At 41.1% G+C, this 22,187-nt stretch overlaps 2 pseudogenes; one reads left to right on the top strand and one right to left on the bottom strand.

Moving 5' to 3' along the window:
* The first annotated feature begins 5,955 nt into the window (after positions 1-5,955).
* Positions 5,956-7,914, top strand: LOC100896875 (actin, cytoplasmic 1 pseudogene; annotated as a pseudogene).
* A 4,450-nt stretch (positions 7,915-12,364) lies between these two features.
* Positions 12,365-12,787, bottom strand: LOC118144232 (small ribosomal subunit protein eS24 pseudogene; annotated as a pseudogene).
* Positions 12,788-22,187: the final 9,400 nt, after the last annotated feature.

The following is a 22,187-nucleotide window of genomic DNA, read 5'->3' as shown; positions in this document are numbered from 1 at the left end:
TTTATAGGGCCAGGTCTGAAAGTGGTATACATCACTTCACCCATAACTGGACAAAACTTAGTCACCCTGCACCATCGAACCACAGCAGAGACTAGAAAATTCAGTTTAGCTGTGTGATCAGGAGGAAAATGCAATGAATGTGAAATGGTGAACACATATTTGATTTTTACTCACACAACACACTCACCTGCAAGGGAGAGACCTCAAATTCCCATTTAGTCTTTACTTCAAGTTCAAACTAAAATCCCAGAGTGACGTGAAGTCCTAGTTTTCAGTCCAGATGTGGCTTCTCTCTGTCTCTTCCCTCTTTCCTGTGTTAGTCCATTTTGTGTTGCTGTTAAGGAATACTTGAGGCAGGGTAATTTATAAAGAAAAGAGGTTCATTTGGCTTACAATTCTGCAGACTGTACAAGCATGGCACCAGCATCTGCTTCTGGTCAGGACCTTAGGAAGCTTTTTACTTATGATGGAAGGAACAAGCTTTTTACTTATGAAGGGGGAACAAGTAAAAACATGTGTCACATGGGGAAAGAGAGAGAGAGACAGCAAGAAAGAGGAGGGGGAAAGTGTCAGCCAACTCTCATGTTAACTTCTTACCGCAGGGAGTGCGCCAAGCCATTCATGAAGATTTGCCCCCATAACGAAAATGCCTTGCATTAGACCCCATCTTCAACACGGGGGATCACATTTCATCATGAGATTTGGAGGGGACAAATATCCAAAGCATATCAAAGTCCTATTTTTCATTCAGTCCAGATGTGTTTCTGTCTACACCCCTGACATGCAACATGTGGTAGAGAAGGTACAGAATAGCAGCTATAAATGCTCAAACTCAGAAAAGGAACAAATGGAATGCAGTCATTGACCAAATGCAGTCAATGACTCATAGAGAGACTGGAACCCTGCCCGGCAGCATGGTGAACTTTCTTGCTGTGCAATGGAGAAGTTCGCTGATTACATTATGTTCTGTTAGTTGAGTAAACATTGTTGTCTATTTTCTCTACTGTTGTGGGTAGGAGAATCCTTTTTTGCTATTCCCACCGATCACATATCAACTGAACTTTGGAGAATATTCCCTTCTTAGGGGCTGTAAGAGCTCTAGAGCTCACTTCTAATATGTGGAAATTTGGAAGCTGTATTAGTGAGGCTTCTCCAGAGAAACAGAACCAATAGTACACATAGAGCTATACAGAGAGAGATTGGTTATTAGGCATTGGATCACACAATTGTGGAGGCTGAGAAGTCCCATGATCTGCTGTCTGCACACTGGAGACCCAGGAAAGCTGGTGGTGTAGTTATAGTCCTAACTGGGTGACTTGTGAACCAGGGGAGCCAATGGTGTAAGTCAAGTCCAAGTCTGAAGGCCCAAGAACCAGGAGCGCCAATGTGTTAGAGCTGATAGTGTTAGAGCGCCAATGTGTTAGAGGAGAGTGATAGTCTGGTTCAAGAAGAGAGCAAACTTGTTCTTCCTCCACCTTTTTGTTCTGCTTGGGTCCTCAGTGGGTTGGGTGATGCCCACCCACACTGATGAGGGCCATCTGCTTTGCTCAGTCCACCGATTCCAGGGCTGGTGTCTTCCAGAAACACCCTCACAGACACACTCAGAAAGCATGTTTTTCCTGCTTTCTGGGCGTCATTTAACACAGTCAAGTTGGTACATAAAATCAACCCCAAAATGTGAGAAACATTTTAAATGGTCCATTTTCAAAGCTTGATAAATCTAAGTACCGGCAGCTAGCCTGCAAATGTAACAAACCACTTGGCTCATGCACCTAGCAGGTCACAATAAAGCGAACAGAATGTAGAGGAGGGGTCAGCCCATAAAAGGAAGAAAGTTTCCTTGTTGGGAAATTGAAACTTAAGTGGGGAAGGGGATGGTGTATAACCTTATAAGGGGGATAACGAAACTTGGGCGATGTCCGGTAAGATTGTAACCCCACAGTACTCAACCAATGAGGAAGTGGGGAGGGACTTGTGTGCTAGGAGATAAATTACCTGTTGTGACTGTCCCGGATGTTCCTGCCCACCTGACACCCGATCTTGAAAGACTTATTAAAAAGTCTCATTTTCACTGTTCTTCGTGCCTCTTAAGTCCATTCTTTGGTTTTGGACGGGTGAGTGTGTTTCTCACACTAAAGAAGTATTATGGTTGTTTTATATTTGAGCCGTCAAAGATATTTTTCGGTACTACTTTGTAGTTTCTTTGCAATACAATGTTTCAAAAAATTACAGGAAGTTTTAGGGGGTGATGAATCTGTTCATTACCCTAATTGTGGTGATGGTTTCATGGGTGTATATACAAATGTTAAAACTCAAATAGTAAGCATTAGAGATGCACAGTTTGTTTTAAGTCAGTTATACCTACATAAGATTGTTAAAAATGAACAAACAAAACCCCTACTTTCTGGCTTACTTACCTTGAGTTGTTCCATTTGCTGCTGGTATTCATATCCAGAGTTTCCTATGAATGGTTCTTAAATCTGCCTTATTTCTTTGCTTTCCCATTCCCATGCTGCTGTCTCTTAAGAAAGGACATAATCTATTCTTTGCTACAAGGCTGGATATTAGTGAGCCTTTTGGTCAAAGGCTTTTTCATTTTATTTCTCATTATTTTGGGTCTTGAAGCAATAGAGTTTCCAATGCTTCAAGGTCTAAAGTTTCTGAACATGTGATTCTCTTTCATTTTTGCTGGCAGAAAAAGGCCAATTTCCTCTTGAGCTCATCTCTTTTCTGTAATGCAGCCAAAATCTGGCAATACATGCTGGCCATTTAATTCTTTCCAACCCGTTCCCCTAAAGCTCCAGGCTCAATAGCATATGGCATGCTTTTCAAAGAATTACAGATATCAGTTTACCAAATATTTTGTGATTGCATAACATGATGTTCCAGATAGCCTGTGGTCTCTCAGTTCCACATGCACTCTTTCAGAACATCTTCCCTACTGTCAGGTGGGAATCTGTTAATTACATTTCTCAGACTCCTAACCATCTGTCTTCCTGTAGGTTCCGATAATGGTGGTAGGAGCTGCTGTAGTGATGGCGGTAGTAATGGAATCCTAGGTTCCTGTTCAGGCAGCTTGGTTTCAATAGCAGCAGCCTCAGCGGGACAGCAATTGTGAACTCTGGGTAACACCATTTCCCTTTTGCTCCACTGGCCCTAGAGCTAGTGGCTTTCCGCTTTTCCTAGTCTTGGGATAATCTTATCTGCCACTTCCTGCTACTCCATCCTTGTGACACTTTTGTAAATGATCTTCTATATTAAATTTCCTCCATTTGAAATACCCACAAATGTGTCTGTTTCTTAACAGAAACAGTGTTTACTGTCTTGTTTACCAACACAAATTGATTGCCATCCTTTGAGCCTCTAGTACAAATTTTCTCATTTCCTGCCACTCAATTACTAACCTAATGTCTATTTTGGGTTTTGTTACAGCAGCACTTTTCTTCCCCTATCGATATCTATATTTGTTATAGTAGGGCTAACTATGATTCCAAAACTCAGTGAACTAACAAAAGTTTATCTCTTGCTCATTGTAGAGTCCAGCATGGGCTGGAGGGGGTGGTGGCAGCATGCCCTGCTGCATGCATTTATTCGAGAGCCTAACTCAGAGAGGTCCACCATCTTCAGCATATTGCAGCCAAAGTCTCCTTGGGAGTTGTTATCTAGCCTGCATGTGGGGGATGAAATAGAATGTGGAAGAAAGCACAGAACGTTTTAAGAACCAGGCATGCAAGTCATGTCTCTCACTTCTGCCCACAAGTCATCAGCCAGAATTCAGCCACATGGCTCCAACTGCTAGGGTGTTGGTAAACATAGTTTATCTGTGTGATCAGAAGGAAAAGAAAACTAGTTTAGTAAAACATTGCATTGTCTCTGTCACACAACAAATGTTATTTTAATTATAATTATGGCATTATACCTTTAATATTATTTTATAGTACATTATAGACCTTCTTTTTGAAAAAATTTTTTTAGAGACAGGGTCTTGCTCTGTCACCCAAGTTGGAGTGTAGCAAGATCATGTATTCATAGCCCATTGCAATTCAAATTCCTGAACTCAAGCAGTCCTCCCTCCTCAGCCTCCCAAGTGGCTGAGATTACAGGCACATGTTATCACAATCGGCTAATTAAAAAAAATTTTTTTTTTGTAGAGATGGGGTCTCACTGTGTTGCCCAGGCTGGTATCAAACTCTTGGCCTCAAGTGATCCTCTTGTCTCTGCATCCCAAAGTGCTGGGATTACAAGTATGAGCCATCATGCCAGGCCCCACCTTCTTATTTTTAATAATCTGTATGCTTATATTTTAGATGTTCCTCCTTGCAACCAGCATATATTATACCGCTGATTCTAAGACACACACCTATTCATACTCTAACACCTCTGAAATTGGGATGCATCTTACAATTGATAGAGTATCATGGATTAATTGGCAATATGATATTCTTTTTGATGATAGATACAAATATTTCCTGAAATCAGTGGCATCATAACTGGTATTTAGTTCTCATTTCCTTTTTCCCTTGATAAATTTGAAGTTATAGAATTCCATTTTCACACTTTTACTGGTTACTACAACACAAACCTTTAACTTAACAAAATATGAAGTTAATCAGTATTATTTGTATCAGTAAGATTTCATTCAGGAAAACAAAAATAACGCTTGATGCTTCAATACAGAATGTAATGCAGGGAGTTGATTAAATACGTGTTGGAGGAATGAAAAAGCAAAGGGAAACATTGAGGTAACATAGAGGTAAAATCTGCAAGGAGCAGCTACCACCTTTGGAGCTGGGCAAACAAAGGGAAGAGGCTGGGGTTATGGAAACCAAAAGTTCAGAAAAAGGACCTAACAGAGCTGAGGCTCAGACCTCTGAAGACGGGATGTTTCCTGATTGGTGCTGGATGTCTAACGGGGCACAATGAGTCTGGTTCTGGGAGAGCTGAAAGAAGCTTGAGGCTGGACTGACTTCTGATGCCAGGCCAACACTGACAGGCAAAGCAAGGAAAAAAAAAAAAATGAAAGTCAGTTTTCTTTCAGTTTTCCAGTCTCCCTCTAGCACTCCTATTGATAGAAACTAAGAGGGAACCAGTTGTCAAGAAAGAAATGTGAATAAAACTGTCTTTGTTCACAGATGACATGACTGTCTATGAAGAAATTCCAACAGAACAAAACTTTTCTGAAACTAATAATGATTATGGCAAGTTTGTAGGATATGGGTTGATATAAACAGTAAATTACTTTTCTTTATACCAGCAATGAGCAAGTGGAATTTAAAATTAAAAACACAATACTCGCCAGGCACAGTGGCTCACCCCTGTAATCCCAGAGCTTTGGGAAGCCGAGGCAGGTGGATTGCAAGGTCAAGAAATCAAGACCAGCCTGGCCAACATGGTGAAACCCCGTCTCTACTAAAAATACAGAAATTTTCTGGGCATGATGGCACACACCTGTAGTCCCAGCGACTTGGGAGGCTGAGACAGGAGAATCACTTGAACCTGGGAAACAGAGGTTTCGGTGAGCCAAGATTGCACCACTGCACTCCAGCCTAGTGACAGAGCTAGACTCCATCTAAAAACCCACAGTACTTCCCAAAAATAAAGTACTTAGGCTTAAATGTAACAAAATATGTACAAGAACTATGTGAGGAAAATTACAAAACTCTGATGGAAGAAATCAAAGAACTAAATAAAAGGAGAGATATTCCATGTTCATGGAAAGGAAGACTTGATATTGTTAAGATGTCAATTCTCCCCAACTTGACTGATACATTAAATGCAATCTCGATAAAAATCCTAGCAAGTTGTTTTGTGGAATCAACAAACCGATTCTAAAGTTTCCATGGAGAGGCAAAATATCTGAAATAGCCAACACAATGACAAAAAGTTGGAGGACTGATAGTACCTAACTTCAAGACCTAATATAAAGCTACAATAATCAAGACAGTGACTGCCGAGACCGCGTCCACCACGCGAGCACAGAGCCTCACCCTCCCGGTTCCGTCGCCTGTCCACACCCACCGGCAGCTCGCCATAGATGATGATATCGCTGCACTTGTTGTTGACAACGGCTCCAGCATGTGCAAGGCCAGCTTTGCGGGCGGTGATGCTCCCTGGGCCATATTCCCCTCCATCAAGGGTGCCCCAGGCACCAGGGCATGATGGTGGACATGGGTCAGAAGGACTCCTACGTGGGTGATGAGGCCCAGAGCAAGAGAGACATCCTGACCCTGAAGTACCCCATCGAGCACGGCATTGTCACCAACTGGGACAACATGGAGAAGATCTGGCACCACACTTTCTACAACGAGCTGCGTGTGGCTCCTGAGGAGCACCCTGTGCTGCTTACTGAGGCCCCCCGAACCCCAAGGCCAACCGTGAGAAGATGACCCAGATCATGTTTGAGACCTTCAACACCCCAGCCATGAATGTGGCCATCCAGGCCGTGCTTTCCTTGTACACCTCTGGCTGTACTGCTGGCATCATGATGGACTCCAGTGACGGGGTCACCCACACTGTGCCTATCTATGAGGGGTATGCCCTCCCCCACGCCATCCTGAGTCTGGACCTGGCTGGCTGGGACCTGACTGACTACCTCATGAAGATGCTCACCGAGCGCAGCTACAGCTTCACCACCATGGCTGAGCGGGAAATCATGCGTGACATCAAGGAGAAGTTGGCTACGTCGCCCTGGACTTCTAGCAGGAGATGGCCACGGCGGCCTCCAGCTCATCCCTGGAGAAGAGCTATGAGCTGCCCGATGGTCAGGTCATCACCATCAGCAATGAGTGGTTCCGCTGCCCTGAGGTGCTCTTCCAGCCTTCTTTCCTGGGCATGGAATCTTGTGGCATCCACAAAACTACCTTTAACTCCATCATGAAATGTGACGTGGATATCCGCAAAGACCTGTATGCCAACACAGTGCTGTCTGGCGGTACCACCGTGTACCCTGGCATCGCTGACAGGATGCAGGAGATCACCGCCCTGGCACCCAGCACGATGAAGATCAAGATCATTGTTCCTCCTGAGCGCAGGTACTCCATGTGGATCGGTGGCTCCATCCTGGCCTCGCTGTCTACCTTCCAGCAGATGTGGACCAGCAAGCAGGAGTACGATGAGTCCGGCCCCTCCATCGTCCACCGCAAATGCTTCTAGGTGGACTGTGACTTAGTTGCGTTACACCCTTTCTTGACAAAACCTAACTTGCGCAGAAAACAAGATGAGATTGGCATGGCTTTATTTGTTTTTTTTTCTCTTTTTCTTTTGGCTTGACTCAGGATTTAAAAACTGGAATGGTGAAGGTGACAGCAGTCGGTTGGAGAGAGCATCCCCCAAAGTTCTACAATGTGGCTGAGGACTTGATTGTGTACATTATTTTTTTTAAGTCATTCTAAATATCGTGGGATGCATTGTTACAGGAAGTCCCTTGCAATCCCAAAAGCCACCCCACTTCTCTCTAAGGAGAAGGCCCAGTCCTCTCCCAAGTCCACACAGGGGAGGTAACAGCATTGCTTTTGTTGTAAATTATGTAATGAAAAAATTTTTTTTCATTTGCCTTAATACTTTATTTTGTTTTATTTTTGAAAGATTTTAGCCTCTGTGGCAACCCCCTTTTTTGTCCCTCAATTTGAGATGTATGAAGGCTTTTGGTCTCCCTGGGAGCGGGTGGAGGCAGCCAGGGTTTACCTGTACACTGACTTGAGACCAGTTGAATAAAGTGCATACCTTAAAAAAATAATCAAGACAGTGAGGTATTGGCAAAATAATGGACAATGGATAGATGGAAAATAATAGAGAGCCCAGAAATAGACCCGCAAAAATACAGTCTTTGACAAAGAAGAGATCTTTGATCTTTGACAAAGAGGAGAAAAGGCAATACAATGGAGAAAAGATAGCCTTGTCAACAAATGGCACTTGAACAACTGGACATCCACATGTCATATATATAGACATAGACCTTACTTTCTCAAAAAAATTAACTCAAAATGGGCTGGGCGCAGTGGCTCATGCCTAAAATACCAGCAGTTTGGAAGGCCTAGGTGCGTGGATTACTTGAGGCCAGGAGTTCAAGCCCAGCCTGACCAACATGGTGAAACCCTGTCTACTAAAAATACAAACATTGGCCAGGTGTGGTGGTGCATGCCTGTAATCGCAGTTACTCAGGAGGCTGAGGCAGGAGAATTGCTTGAGCTGGGGAGGTTGAGGTTGCAGTGAGCTGAGATTGTGCCATTGCACTCCAACCTGGGTGACAGAGCGAGACTCTGTCTCAAAAAAAAAAAAAAAATTAACTTAAAATGGATCATAGACCTAAATGTGAAATGCAAAACTATAAAAGTCTTGGCATAGGAGAAAACTCTAGATGAACTGGGTATGGCAATGACTTTTTAGAGACAAAACCAAAAGCGTGATCCATGAAAGACAGAATTGATAGCTGGATTATGCCACTGCACTCCAGCCTGGGCGACAGAGTAAGACTCCGTCTAAAAAAAAGAAACTAAAAACGTGCTTTGTGAAAGACACTATAAAAAGAAATGAGAGGACAAGCCACAGACTAGGAGAAAATATTTGCCACTTTGAGAGGCCAACGTGGGAAGATTGCTTGAACGCAGGAGTGCAAGACCAGCCTGGGCAACATAGCAAGTTGTCTCTACAAAAAATTTAAAAATTAACCAGATGTGGTGGCATGCACCTGTAGTCCCAGCTATTCAGGAGGCTGAGGTAGGAGAATCACTTGAAACCAGAGCTCAAGGCTGCAGTGAGCCATGATTATGCCACTGCACTCCAGCCTAGGTGACAGAGCAAGAATACACACACACACACACACACACACACGCACACACACACATATTTGCAAAAGATGTTTCTGATAAAGGACTAATTTCCAAAATATCAAAGAACTCTTAACACTCAACAACAAATGTATTTAGTCAGGATCTCCAGAGAAACAGAATCTATAGGATAGATAGATAAGTAAATAGAAAGGTAGGTAGGAAGGTAGATAGGCAGATAGATAGAGAGATATTTATTATGAGGGATTGGTTTAGACAATGATTAAGTCCCACAATCTGCCATCTGCAAGCTGGAGGCCAGGAAAGCCAGTGCTGTAGTTCTGGTCCAAACCTATCACCTGTAAATCAGGGAACCAATGGTGTTAAGTCGCAGTCTGAGTCCAAAGTCCTAAGAACCAAGGCCAGGTGTGGTGGCTCATGCCTATAATTTGGGAGTCTGAGGCAGGTGGATCACTTAAGGTCAGGAATTGGAGACCAGCCTGGCCAACATGATGAAATACAAATACAAAATTAGCCAGGTGTGGTTTCTACTACAAATACAAAAATTAGCTAGGTGTGGTGACATGTGCCTGTAATCCTGGCTACTTGGGAGGCAGAGGCAAGAGGATGGCTTGAACCTGGAAGGTAGAGGTTGCAGTGAGCTGGGATTGCACTACAGTACTCCAGCCTGGGTGACAGAGCAAGACTCCATCTCCAAAAAAAAAAAAAGCTTAAGAACCAAGAACTCTGATGATCCAGGACAGGAGATGACGGATGTTCCACCTCAAGCAGAGCACAAATTTGCCTTTCCCCAATCTTTTCTGTTCTATTCAGGCCCTCAACAAATTGGATAATGCCTGCTCACACTGGTGAAGGCAGTCTTCTTTACTCAGTCTCCTGATTCACATGTTAACGTCTTCTGGAAACAACCTCACAGACACCTCCAGAAATAATGTTTTAGCAGCTATCTGTGCATCCCTTAGCTTTGCTCCATTCTTTCTTATCCTTCCAGAACTCCAACAGACATAGCCAAGTTGACACATAAAACTAAACATTCCAATAAGAAAATGAACAACCCAATTAAAAATGGACAAAAGACCTGAGCAGACACCCTCCCAATGAAGACAACAAATTAAAATATGGCAAATAGGCTGGGTGTGGTGGCTCATGCCTGTAATCCTAACACTTTGAGAAGCCAAGGTGGGAGGATCACTTGAGCCCAGGAGTTCAAGACCAGTCTGGGCATCATGGCAAAACACTGTCTCTACAAAAAAACACAAAAATTAGCAGGTCATTGTGGCATGCACCTGTAGTCCCAGATACTTGGTGGCTGAGGATTGCTTGAACTTAGGAGGTTCGGGCTGCAGTGAGCCATGATTGTGCCACTGGATGACAAAGTGAGACCCTGTCTCCGAAAAAAAAAAAAAAAAAAAAAAGGCAAATGAACAAACGTATGTAAAGTTACTCCACATCATATGTCTTTAGGGAACTGCAAATGAAAACCAAAATGAGATACCACTACACACTTATTAGAATGGCCAAAATCTAGAACACTGAAAACACCAAATGCTGGCAAAAATGTAGAGCGACAGGAGCTCTCGCTCATTGTTGGTGGGAATGCCAAATGGTCCAGCTACTTTGGAAGGCAGTTTGGCAATTTCTTCCAATACTAAATATACTCTTACGATATGATCCAGCATTTGTGTTTTTTGGTATGTGCTCAAATTAGTTGAAAACTTATGTTCACATGAAAACTTGCACATGGGTGTTTATAGCAGCTTTATCCTTAATTGTCAAAACTTGTAAGCAACCAAGATGTCCTTCTGTAGGTAAATGGATAACTAAACTATGGTACATCCAGACATGAAATATTATTCAGTGCTAAAAAGAAATGAGCTATTAAGTCACAAGAAGATATGGAGAAACAGGCATTGAATGCATATTACTAAGTAAAAGAAGCCAGCTGAAAAGGCTGTATACTGTGATCCCAGTGATGTGTCACTCCGGAACGGCAAACCATGGAGACAATAAAACCATCAGTGGTTGCTAGGGACTAGGGACTAGGGTATGGGAAGGGATAAAGGAGTGGGCCACAGAGGACTTTTAGGGCAGTAAGACCATTCTGTATGACACTTAAATGATGGATATATGTACATTTATCCAAACCCATAGAATATACAACACAGAGATGTGTTCACTACAGTGAACCCACGTGTAAGCTGTGGACCTTGGGTGATAATGATGTATCAATATAGGCTCATCAGCTGTAAAAAGTGTGCCATTCTGGACCAGGATGTTGACATGTGTGGGGACAAAGGGTATATGAAAATGCTCATATTTTCTGATCAGTTTCATTGTGAACCTAACTCTGCTGTTTGAAAAAATAGTCCATTTAAGAAAGAAAACAAGATGCGGTTTGCAGAATACCAGCCCCAGCATCATGGTGTATAGAAGGGTGGATCTGAAGTTGAAAGACATAGTTGGTTAATCAGCACACTATCCTTGCAGGCAATATAAGAAGACTTGAACAATTTAACTTTGTTCTCCCACCTCCCAATGTCTATATTATTGTTTTAGTGTGTTTTAATTCTATATTTTTACTTAAATTCCGGAAGATATGTTATTGCTTTAGTCTCTCTCTCTCTTTTTTTTTTTTTTTTGTAGAGACAGGGTCTACCTATGTAGGCCAGCTGATCTCGAACTCCTGGCCTGAAGTGATCCTCTCCTCTTGGCCTCCCAACGTTCTGGGATTACAGGCATGAACCACCACACTTGGCTATCCTCATTATTGAAATGTACTTACACTAGTCATAAAATTTCTAGTAGGAGTTATTTTCTTTCATCACATTAAAGATATCAACTATTAGGCCAGGCACAGTGGCTCATGCCTGCAATTCCAACTTTGGGAGGCCAAGGTGGGTGGATCACCTGAAGTCAGGAGTTCGAGGCCTGCCTGGCCAACTTGGTGAAACCCCATCTCTATTAAAAAAAAAAAAAGGTATCAACCATTGTTTTCTGCCTTTTATTGTTGCTATAAGAAGTCAGTTTTCAGTCTAAACTGCTGCTCCTTTGTAGGGAATTTGTTTCTCTAGCTGCTTTTAATTTGACTTTTTACTCTGGTAAGAGTTGCATGCAATAAGTGCACAGACCTTACCTGTATTAGGCCAGGGAGTTTTGACCAACGCATATACCTGTGTATCCCACAATCTGGCTACTTTTAAGATCTGCTGTTTTCCTTTAATGTTATTCAGTTTCACCATACTGTGTTTATATACGGACTTCTTTTTATCTATCCTGCTTGAAATTCCTGGGCCTCTTGCATCTGTTGATTTGTATCTTTCATTAGTTCTGAAAAATGCCTAACCATTGGCTTTGCACCATGCTCTCTTCTCATTCCAGAACTCCAATTAGTTAGATTTTGCTCTGCTCTTCATGTGTCTTTCTCTTTCATACTTTCCTCTTTGTTGCTCTGCATTTTATTCTGGATAATTGTTTTTTTTTTTTTCCACACGAAAGTTTTTAGTTTATTAAGCTTCTCGTGAAAAAAATCACAACGGCCATAGATAACATCATTGCAGCACCTTTACTCCTTCAGCTGTGATCCAATCTCCAGCTCACTTTTTGCCAGCACCAACATTGGCCTTTGCGGTCCCCCTGACTTTCCTCATTCTGTTCTTGTGTTCCTTTCGTTGCTTTCTTGAGGTCTTTTTCTTCTCATACAGGCCATGTCTTGCAAGTCTATGTTTGGGTTCATTTTTCTTTGCATAATCCAGGGAATCATAAATCATGCCAAAGCCAGTTGTCTTGCCACCACCAAAATGAGTTCTGAATCCAAATACGAAGATGACATTCGGTGTGGTCTTGTACATTTTGCTAGTTTTTCCCGAATTTCTGTCTTAGGCACTGTTGCCTTCCCGGGGTGAAGGACATCAATGACCATTTGTTTCCTCTGAAGTAGTCGGTTGGTCATGAACTTTCTAGTGTTGATAGTTACTGTGTCGTTCATGATGGCAGCCTATCCTTAGACAGCTGAGGAGGAAAAAAAGATAATTTTGTTTTGAGACAGGGTTTCTCTCTTATTGCCCAGGCTGTAATGCAATGGTACCATTTCAGCTCACTGCAACCTCTGCCTCCTGGGTTCAAGCAATTCTCCTGCCTCAGCCTTCCGAGTAGCTGGGATTACAGGCATGTGCTGCCACGCCTAGCTAATTTTGAATTTTTAGTAGAGACAGGGTTTCTCCATGTTGGTCAGGCTGGTCTCGAACTCCCAACCTCAGGTGATCCCCCTGCACACATGAGCCACCCCATCTGGCCTATTCTGGATAATTTATTCTCATCTGTCTTTCAATTCATTAATCCTGTATTCAGCTAAATTTAAACTGGTCTTTGGGTTACTTAAAAGAAATTTTAAATGGAAAATTTCAAACACAATAAAAAGTATAACAAACCTCTATGTACCTGTCATCTTGCTGCAGCAGTACATTTTGGCTAGTCTTTCAATGGCTAGTTTTCAAAAAATATGTCAAAATGTAAACATATTTTTACAAAAATATGTTTAATTTTGTTTCATCTATGTCCCACCATTTCCCCTGGACTCCCACAGGATTATTTTAATGCAAATACCAGACATTATAACATTCCATTAATAAATACGTGAGTATTTATGTATTACGCAATGGCGCAATCTTGGCTCACTGCAACCTCTGCCCCCTGGGTTCAAGTGATTCTCCCGCCTCAGACTCCCAGGTAGGTGGGATTACAGACATCCACCATCATGCCCGGCTAATTTTTGTATTTTTAGTAGAGATGGGATTTCACCATGTTGGCCAGGCTGGTCTCAAACTCCTGACTTCAAGTGATCATCCCACCTCAGCCTCCCAAAGTGCTGGGATTACAGGCATGAGCCACCATGCCCGCCTATTTTTATTTCAATAAATTTTGGAGTACAGGTGGTTTTGGGTTACATGGATAAGTTCTTTAGCGGTGATTTCTGAAATTTTGGTTCACCCATCACCCAAGTAGTGTACACTGTACCCAATATGTAGTTTTTTATCGCTCATCTTCCTCCCCCGCTCCACCCCCAAGTTCCCAAAGTCCATTATATTATTCTTATGCCTTCACATCCTCACAGCTTAGCTCCCACTTGTAAGTGAGAACATACATAGACTATTTGGTTTTCCATTCCTGAGTTACTTCACTTAGAATAATGGCCTCTAGTTCCATTCAAGTTGCTGCAAAATACATTATTTTGTTCTTTTTAAAGTCCTAGACAGAGCAAGCAAGAAAGAAAAGGCATCCGGCCGAGGCAGGTGGATCACGAGGTCAAGAGATCGAGACCATCCTGGTCAACATGGTGAAATCTCGTCTCTACTAAAAATACAAAAAATTATCTGGGCATGGTGGCGCATGCCTGTAATCCCAGCTACTCAGGAGGCTGAGCCAGGAGAATTGCCTGAACCCAGGAGGCGGAGGTTGAGGTGAGCCGAGATCGCACCATTGCACTCCAGCCTGTGTAACAAGAGTGAAACTCCATCTCAAAAAAAAAAAAAAAAAAAGAAATAAAAAGCATCCAAACTAGAAAAGAGGGAGCCAAACTAGAAAAGAAGAAGTCAAATTATCTCTGTTTACTGATGATATGATTTTTATTTTTTGAGACGGAGTCTGACTCTGTCGCCAGTCTGGAATGCAGTGGCACAATCTCAGCTCACTGCAACCTCCGCCTCCCGGGTTCAAGCAATTCTCCTGAGTAGCTGGGATTACAGGTGCACACCACCATACCCAGCTAATTTTTGCATTTTTAGTGGAGACGGGGTTTCACCATGTTGGTCAGGATGGTCTTGATCTCTTGACCTTATGATCCTCCCACCTCACCCTCCCAAAGTGCTGGGATTACAGGCATGAGCTACTGTGCCTGGCCGGATATGATCTTATATCTACAAAAACCTGAAGACTCCACCAAAAAAACCTCCTGGATTTGATCAATGAATCTAGTAGTTTCAGGATACAAAATAAATATACAAAAATCAAGAGTGTTTGTATTCACTAATAATGATCTAGCTGAGAATGAAATCAAGAAGGCAATTTCACTTACAATATCTATGAAAAAATAAAATATCTAGGAATATATTAACCAAGGAGGTGAAAGAATTCTATAAGAAAATCTATAAAACACTGATGAAAGAAATCATAGGTGACACAAACAAATAGAAAAACATCCCATGCTCGTTGATTGTAAGAATTAATATTTTTTAAATGACCATACTATCCAAAGCAATCTATAGATTCAGTGCAATCCCTATCAAAATACTAAGGTTATTTTTCATGGAATTAGAAAAAAAATCTTTAAAAATTTATATGGAAACAAAAAGGAGCCCAAATAACCAGAACATTCTTAAGCAAAATAAACAAAGCTGGAGGAATCACATTATCTGACTTGAAATTGTACTACAAGGCTATAGTAAACAAAACAGCATGGTATTCATTTAAAAATAGACACATAGATCAATGGAACAAAATAGAGAACCCAGAAATAGAGGCGCATATTTACAGTCAAGTTTTTTTTTGAGTCATGGTCTCACTCTGTTGCTCAGGCTTCAGTACAGTGGCATGATCATGGCTCACTGCAGCCTGGACCTCTTGGGGTTAAGCAATCTTCCTGCCTCAGCTTTAGAGTAGCTCAGGACTACAGTCACACACCCCCATGAACAGCTAATTTTTTTAATTTTATTTTTTGTAGAGTCAGGGTCTGCCCAGGCTGGTCTCAAACTCCTGGCCTCAAGTCACCCTTCTGCCTTAGCCCCCCAAAGTGTTGGAATTACAGGCATGAGCCACTATGCCTGGCCTGATCTTTGACACAGTCAACAAGAACACACTCTGGGCTAGCCTGGGCAATATAGTGAGACTCCATCTCTATAACAAATTAATTTAAAAAATGATCCAGAGTGGTAACATGTGCCTGTGATCCCAGCTACCAGGAGGCTGAGATGGGAGGATTACTTGAGTCTGGGAAGTCAAAGCTTCAGTGAGCCATGATTGTGCCACTGCGCTCTAGCCTGGGCGACAAAGTGAGACCCTGTCTCAAAAAGTAAATAAATAATAAATACACACACACACACACACACACACACGGGAAAGAATATCCTTTTCAACAAATGGTATAAACAGTGCTGGGAAAATTGAATTGCTATGTGCAGAAGAATGAAACTGGACACATATTTTTTACTACATGCAAAAATCAACTCAAGATGGACTAAAGACTTAAATGTAAGACCTGAAACTTTAAAAATACTAGCTGAAAACCTAGGAAAAACTCTTCTGGACATTGGTCTAGGCAAATAATTCATGACTAAGAATTATGACCTCTAAAGCACAGGCAACAAGAAACAAAAATAGGCAAATGGGACTTAATTAAACTAGAAAACTTCTCCCTAGCAAATGAAATAATCAACAGAATGAACAGACAACCTGCAGAATGGGAGAAACTATTTGCAAAATATGCATCCACAAGGGTCTAATATAAGAATATAAGAGGAACTAAAACTTGACAAAAATCTAAAATAACCCCATTTAAAGTGAGCAAAGGATATGAATAGAGATTTTTTTCAAAAAAGGACATACAATGGCCAATAAACATATGAAAAAATGCTCTACATCACTAATCATCAGAGAAATGCAAATTAAAACCACAATGAGATACCATCTTACATCAGTGGCTATTACAACCATGGCTATTATTGAAAAATCAAAAAATAACAGATGTTGATGAGGATATGAAGAAAGCGAACACTTAAACACTGTTGGTAAGAGTGTAAATTAGTACAACTTCTATGGAAAACAGTATGGAGATTTTTCAAAGAATTAAAAAATAGAACTACCTCTTGATCCTGCAATCCCATTACTGGGGATCTACCCAAGGAAAATAAATCATTATATCAAAAAAATACTGATGTATCTTTTTGCAGTAAATATTTTGAGTGTTTACTGCAACCCTATTCACAATAGCAGAGACATGGAATCAATCTAAGTGTACATCAATGGATGATTGGTTAAAGAAAATATAGTCTATATATACAATGGAATACTATCCAGCCATAAAAAGAATGAAGTCTGTCTTTTGCATAAACATGGATGGAATGGGAGACCATTATCTTAAGTGAAACAAGTCAGACACAGAATGACAAATTGCATGTTCTCACTTATAAGTGGGAGCTAAATAATGTGTACACATGTATGTAGAGTGTGAAATAATAGACAATGGAGACTCGGAAGGATGAGGGAGTTTGAGGGGGCTGGATGATGAGAAATTACTCAATGGGTACAATGCACATTGTTTGGATAATGGATATCCTAAAAACCCTGACTTCACTATTACACAATCTATGCATGTAACAAAATTGCACTTGTATTCCACAAATTTATATAAAAACAATGTTGAATCAAAAAAATTATAGTTTGGTAGAGCATAGAATTATAGGATGGAAATAATTTTCCTAACAAATTTGAAGGTATTTTATATTATTTTCTAGCTCTCAATGTATTTTTTTCTTTTTTAAGAGACAGGGTCTCACTCTTATCACCCAGGCTGGTGCACAGTGGCATGATCACGGCTCACTGCAGCCTTGACCTCCAGGGCTCAAGCAATATGCTCACCTCAGCTTCCCAAGTAGCTGGGATCACAGGCACTTGCCACCATGCCTGGCTATTTTTTAATTTTTTATTTTTTGTAAAGATCGGGTCTCCCTATGTTGCCCAGGCTAGTGGTCTTGAACTCTTGGGCTCAAGTGATCCTTCCATCTTGGCCTCCCAAAGTGCTGGGATTACAGAAGTGAGCCACCACACACAGCCCTCCCAACGTTGATGAGTTTGTAAGCCCAATGCTGTTCTGATTCCTTTTTTATTTTTAAATTTAAAAAACCATATTTTTAATTTGCATGGGGACACAGTAGGTATATATATGTATATATTTATGGGGTACATGAGATACTTTGACACAGACATACAGTAAGTAATAATCACATCATAAAAAATGGGGTATCCATCCCCTCAAGAATTTATTCATTGTGTTACAAACAAACCAGTTATACTCTTTTAGGTATTTTTAAATGTATAATTAAATTATTATTGACTACAGTCACCCTGTTATGCTATCGAATACTAGGTCTTTTTCATTATTTCTATGTTTTGTACCCATTAGCCATCCCCACTTCTCCCCAACTCCCCACTACCCTTCCCAGCCTTTGGAAACCATCCTTCTATTCTCTATCTCCGTGAGTTCAACTGCTTTGATTTTTAGCTCTCACAAGTAAGTAAGAACATGCAAAGTTTGTCTTTCTGTGCCTGGCTTATTTCACTTGACATAATAACCTACAGTTTCATCCATGTTGCTGCAGATGACAGGATCTCATCCTTTTTCATGGCTGTATTGTAAGTACTTCTATGTGTACAGGTACTACATTTTTTAATCCATCTGTTTTTTTTTTTTGAGACCGAGTTTTTTTTTTGAAACGGAGTTTCACTCTTGTTACCCAGGCTGGAGTGCAATGGCACAATCTCGGCTCACCGCAACCTCCGCCTCCTGGGTTCAAGCAATTCTCCTGCCCCAGCCTCCCGAGTAGCTGGGACTACAGGCGTGCACCACCATGCCCAGCTAGGATTTTTTGTATATTTAGTAGAGATGGTGTTTCACCTTGTTGGCCAACATGGTCTCGATCTCTTGACCTCGTGATCCATCCACCTCGGCCTCCCAAAGTGCTGGGATTATAGGCGTGAGCCACCGCACCTGGCCTAATCCATCTGTTGATGGACACTTAGGTTGCTTCCAAATCTTAGCTATTGTGAATGGTGCTGCAATAAAATAGGAGTGCAGATACCATTTCGATGTACCGATTTCCTTTCTTTTGGGTTTATACCCATCAGTGGGATTGCTGGATTGTATGGAAGCTCTATTTCTAGTTTTTTGAGGAATCTCCAAACTGTTCTCCATAGTGGTTGTCCTAATTTACATGCCAGGCAGGGCGCGGTGGCTCACGCCTGTAATCCCAGCACTCTGGGAGGCCGAGGCAGCGGATCACCTGAGGTCAGGAGTTCAAGGCTAATCTGGCCAACACTGTAAAACCCCATCTCTACTAAAAATATATATAAATTGGCTGGCCGTGGTGGTGTGCACCTGTAGTCCCAGGTACTTGGGAGGCTAAGGCAGGAGAGTCGCTTGAACCTAGAAGGTGGAGGTTGCAGTGAGCCAAGATCTTGCCACTGCACTCTGGCCTACGCAACAGAGTGAGACTCTGTCAAAAAAAAAAAAAAAAAATTACATTCCCACCAACACTGTATGAGGGTTCCCTTTTCTCCACGTCCTCTCCAACATTAGTTATTGCCTGTCTTTTGGATAAAAGTCATTTAAACTGGTGTGAGATAATAACTCATTGTAGTTTTGATTTGCATTTCATTGATGATCAATGATGTTGAGCACCTTTTCATATGCCTGTTTGCCATTCGTATGTCTTCTTTTGAGAAATGTCTATTCAGATCTTTTGCCCATTTTAAAGTCGGATTATTAGATTTTGTTCTTAATAGAATTGTTTGTGCTCCTTATATGTTCTGGTTATTACTCCGTTATCAGATGAGTAGTTTGCAAGTATTTTCTCCCATTCTGTGGGTTGTCTCTTCACTTCGTTGATTGTTTCCTTTGTTGTGCAGAAGCTTTTTAACTTGACTTAATCCTATTTGTCCATTTTTGCTTTGGTTGCCTGTGCTTGTGGGGTATCTCAACAAATTTTTGCCCAGACCTATGTCCTGGAGAGTCTCCTCAATGTTTTCTTGTGGTAGTTTCATGTCGTAAATTTGTCTTTAAGCCATTTTGATTTGATTTTTATATATGGCAAGAGATAGGGGTCAAGTTTTATTGTCTTGCATATGGATATTCAGTTTTCTCAGTACTATTTATTGAAGTGTCTGTTCTTGGTATGTTTGTCAAGAATGAGTTCACTACAGACATATGGATTTGTTTCTGGGTTCTGTATTCTGATGCATTGGTCTGTGTCTGTTTTTATGCCAGTACCATGCTATTTTGGTTCTTATAGCCCTGTAGTATAATTTGAAGTCAGGTAATGTGATTCCTCCAGTTTTGTTCTTTTTGCTCAGGATAGTTTTGGCTATCTAGGTCTTTTTTGGTTCCATTCTAGGTCTTTTAGGGTTGTCTTTTCTATTTTTTTGAAGAATGTCACTGGTATTTTGATAGGGGTTGCTCTGAATCTATAGATTGCTTTGGGTAGCGTGGTTTTCTGATTCTTAATCTTAATGCTGTTCTGATTTTTTAAAAAATTTATTAACAAAGCAACAACATGAAGTCATGTGTTCTGATTTTTTGTCTGTGTAAGCAACTTGTTCTTTCCCTCTGGAAGCTTTTAGAATTGTTTCTCTGTGCTCTGAGATTCTATAATGATGTGTCTTGGTGTGGGTTTGATTTGTTGTTCTGGATACTTAGGGTGCCCATTCCATTTGGAGACTCTGTTCTTCAGTTTGGGATAGTACTTTTAAATAATTTTTTGATGATTTATTCTCTTCTGATTTTCTGTTCTCTTTCTGGAACTCTAATTTAGAACTCTTATTTAGTAGATATCTACTAGACTGATCCCTTCATTTTTATGTTTTCTTCTAAAGTAGAACAAATTTGATCTTCAACTGTATCCTCCAGTCTTTGTATGGAATTTTTGTTTCTGTAATATGGTTTTAATTTCCAAGAGCTCTTTTTAAAAAAATCTGAATAGTAGTTACTCTCAAGTAGTTTCCTGTTATTTTATGGATTCATTACAATATCTCTTTCAGAAGTCTGATGATGGATTATTTTTAAATGTTTTGTTGTTGTTGTTTTAGACTCCGTCTAAAATAGTCTGGAGTGCAGTGGTGCAGTTTTGGCTCACTGCAACCGCTGCCTCCCAGGTTCAGTCAATTCTTCGGCCTCAGCTTCCTGAGGAAGTAGCTGGAACTATAGGCACATGCCATCATGCCCAGGTAATTTTTGTATTTTTAGTAGATACTGGGCTTCACCATGTTAGGCAGGCTGGCCTTTAACTCCTGACCTCAAGTGACCTGCCCACCTGGGCCTCCCAAAGTTTTGGGATTACAAAGCGTGAGCCACCATGCCTGGCCTATTTTTAAATGCTTTATTTTTAGTGGGTTTTTTTTTCCTCCTTTGCAATTTATGTTTCCTCTCATTGACTTTTACCTTCTTGTTTATTTTTGTTTCTTTCTTGTATATTAAAGTCCTTCCTTAAATGTCTAATGATCCCTGGCTGTCTGTTTAATTTGAAGAATAAGATCACTAAAAAGCTGACTGGAAAATAGAATGAGGGCTGGGGCACACAGGCCAAAGTCTTGCATGTAGAATTCATTCTAATTATCTATGTCATTAAGAGAACTCTGATGAAAGTATCTTTGGGATTTTTCTTTGAGGCTGGTGATATTCCCCAGAGAGAGTTTTCCAAAGGTATAATCAGGCTTTTGTTTACCTTTGTTTCAGAATCAATATTCTTAAGTTTGCTAAACCAGTTACCATTCTTCCGTTTGATTTTCAGCTTCCAAAATGTTGCTGTTGTTGTCTCCTTTCCCTTTCCTATGGCCTGGAGATTAATACGTAATTCCACCTTTAACTGGAAGCCCCCGTATGTATGTATGTATATGTGTATTTACTTAATTATTTGAGACGGGATTTCGCTGTGTTGCGCAGGCTGCACTTGGAACTCCTGAGCTCAAGAGATCCTCCTGCCTTAGCCTCCGGAGTAGCTGGTACCACTGGTGCGTGCCATTGTGTATGACTGTCCCCATTATTTCTTTTAGGATAATTTTATTGGAGGTCAACTGCTGGGTCGTATAGAAAGATTTTGACACAAATTATATGATTGTCCCAAAGTTATATGTTTTATATATATATATACATTTATATATATATTTAAATTAAATATAAATTATATATTATATAATATATATAAACAGGTAAGCGTCTGTATAATAATTTTCAACAAGCATTTAATAATTTCCACGGGTACCGTGCACGCCACCTATGTGCCTCAATACTCCGCCCGGCGGCGGGCAGTATATAATGCAAGAAACGTCTGAAAAAGCGACAACATGCGCATGACAGCTGGGCGAAGACAGAGGGCAAACTTAAAAGGGCCAAGCGCATAGACCACGCCTCTGAAATTCGGGAAGGTGAGAGGGGTTTGATCTTGTCAATGATTGGCTGGTCTCTGACCAATGACGGACAGGAATTGATTTTTCTAAATCATCGTCATCCACCTCTCCGGGGTCTTGGAGCTACGTTTACAAATAGGAACATGGTACGTAGGAGGGATAGAACGTACGGCCAATGAAATCGTGTGGCGCCGATGGGCGTGTTGAGGCCGCTGCCAGGCTTAGGGCGGAAAC

The sequence above is a fragment of the Callithrix jacchus genome, chromosome 9 (genome assembly GCF_049354715.1).
Source record: "Callithrix jacchus isolate 240 chromosome 9, calJac240_pri, whole genome shotgun sequence".
In the NCBI taxonomy this organism is placed as follows: Eukaryota; Metazoa; Chordata; class Mammalia; order Primates; family Cebidae; genus Callithrix; species Callithrix jacchus.
This window is presented reverse-complemented; position numbering and strand designations above follow the sequence as displayed.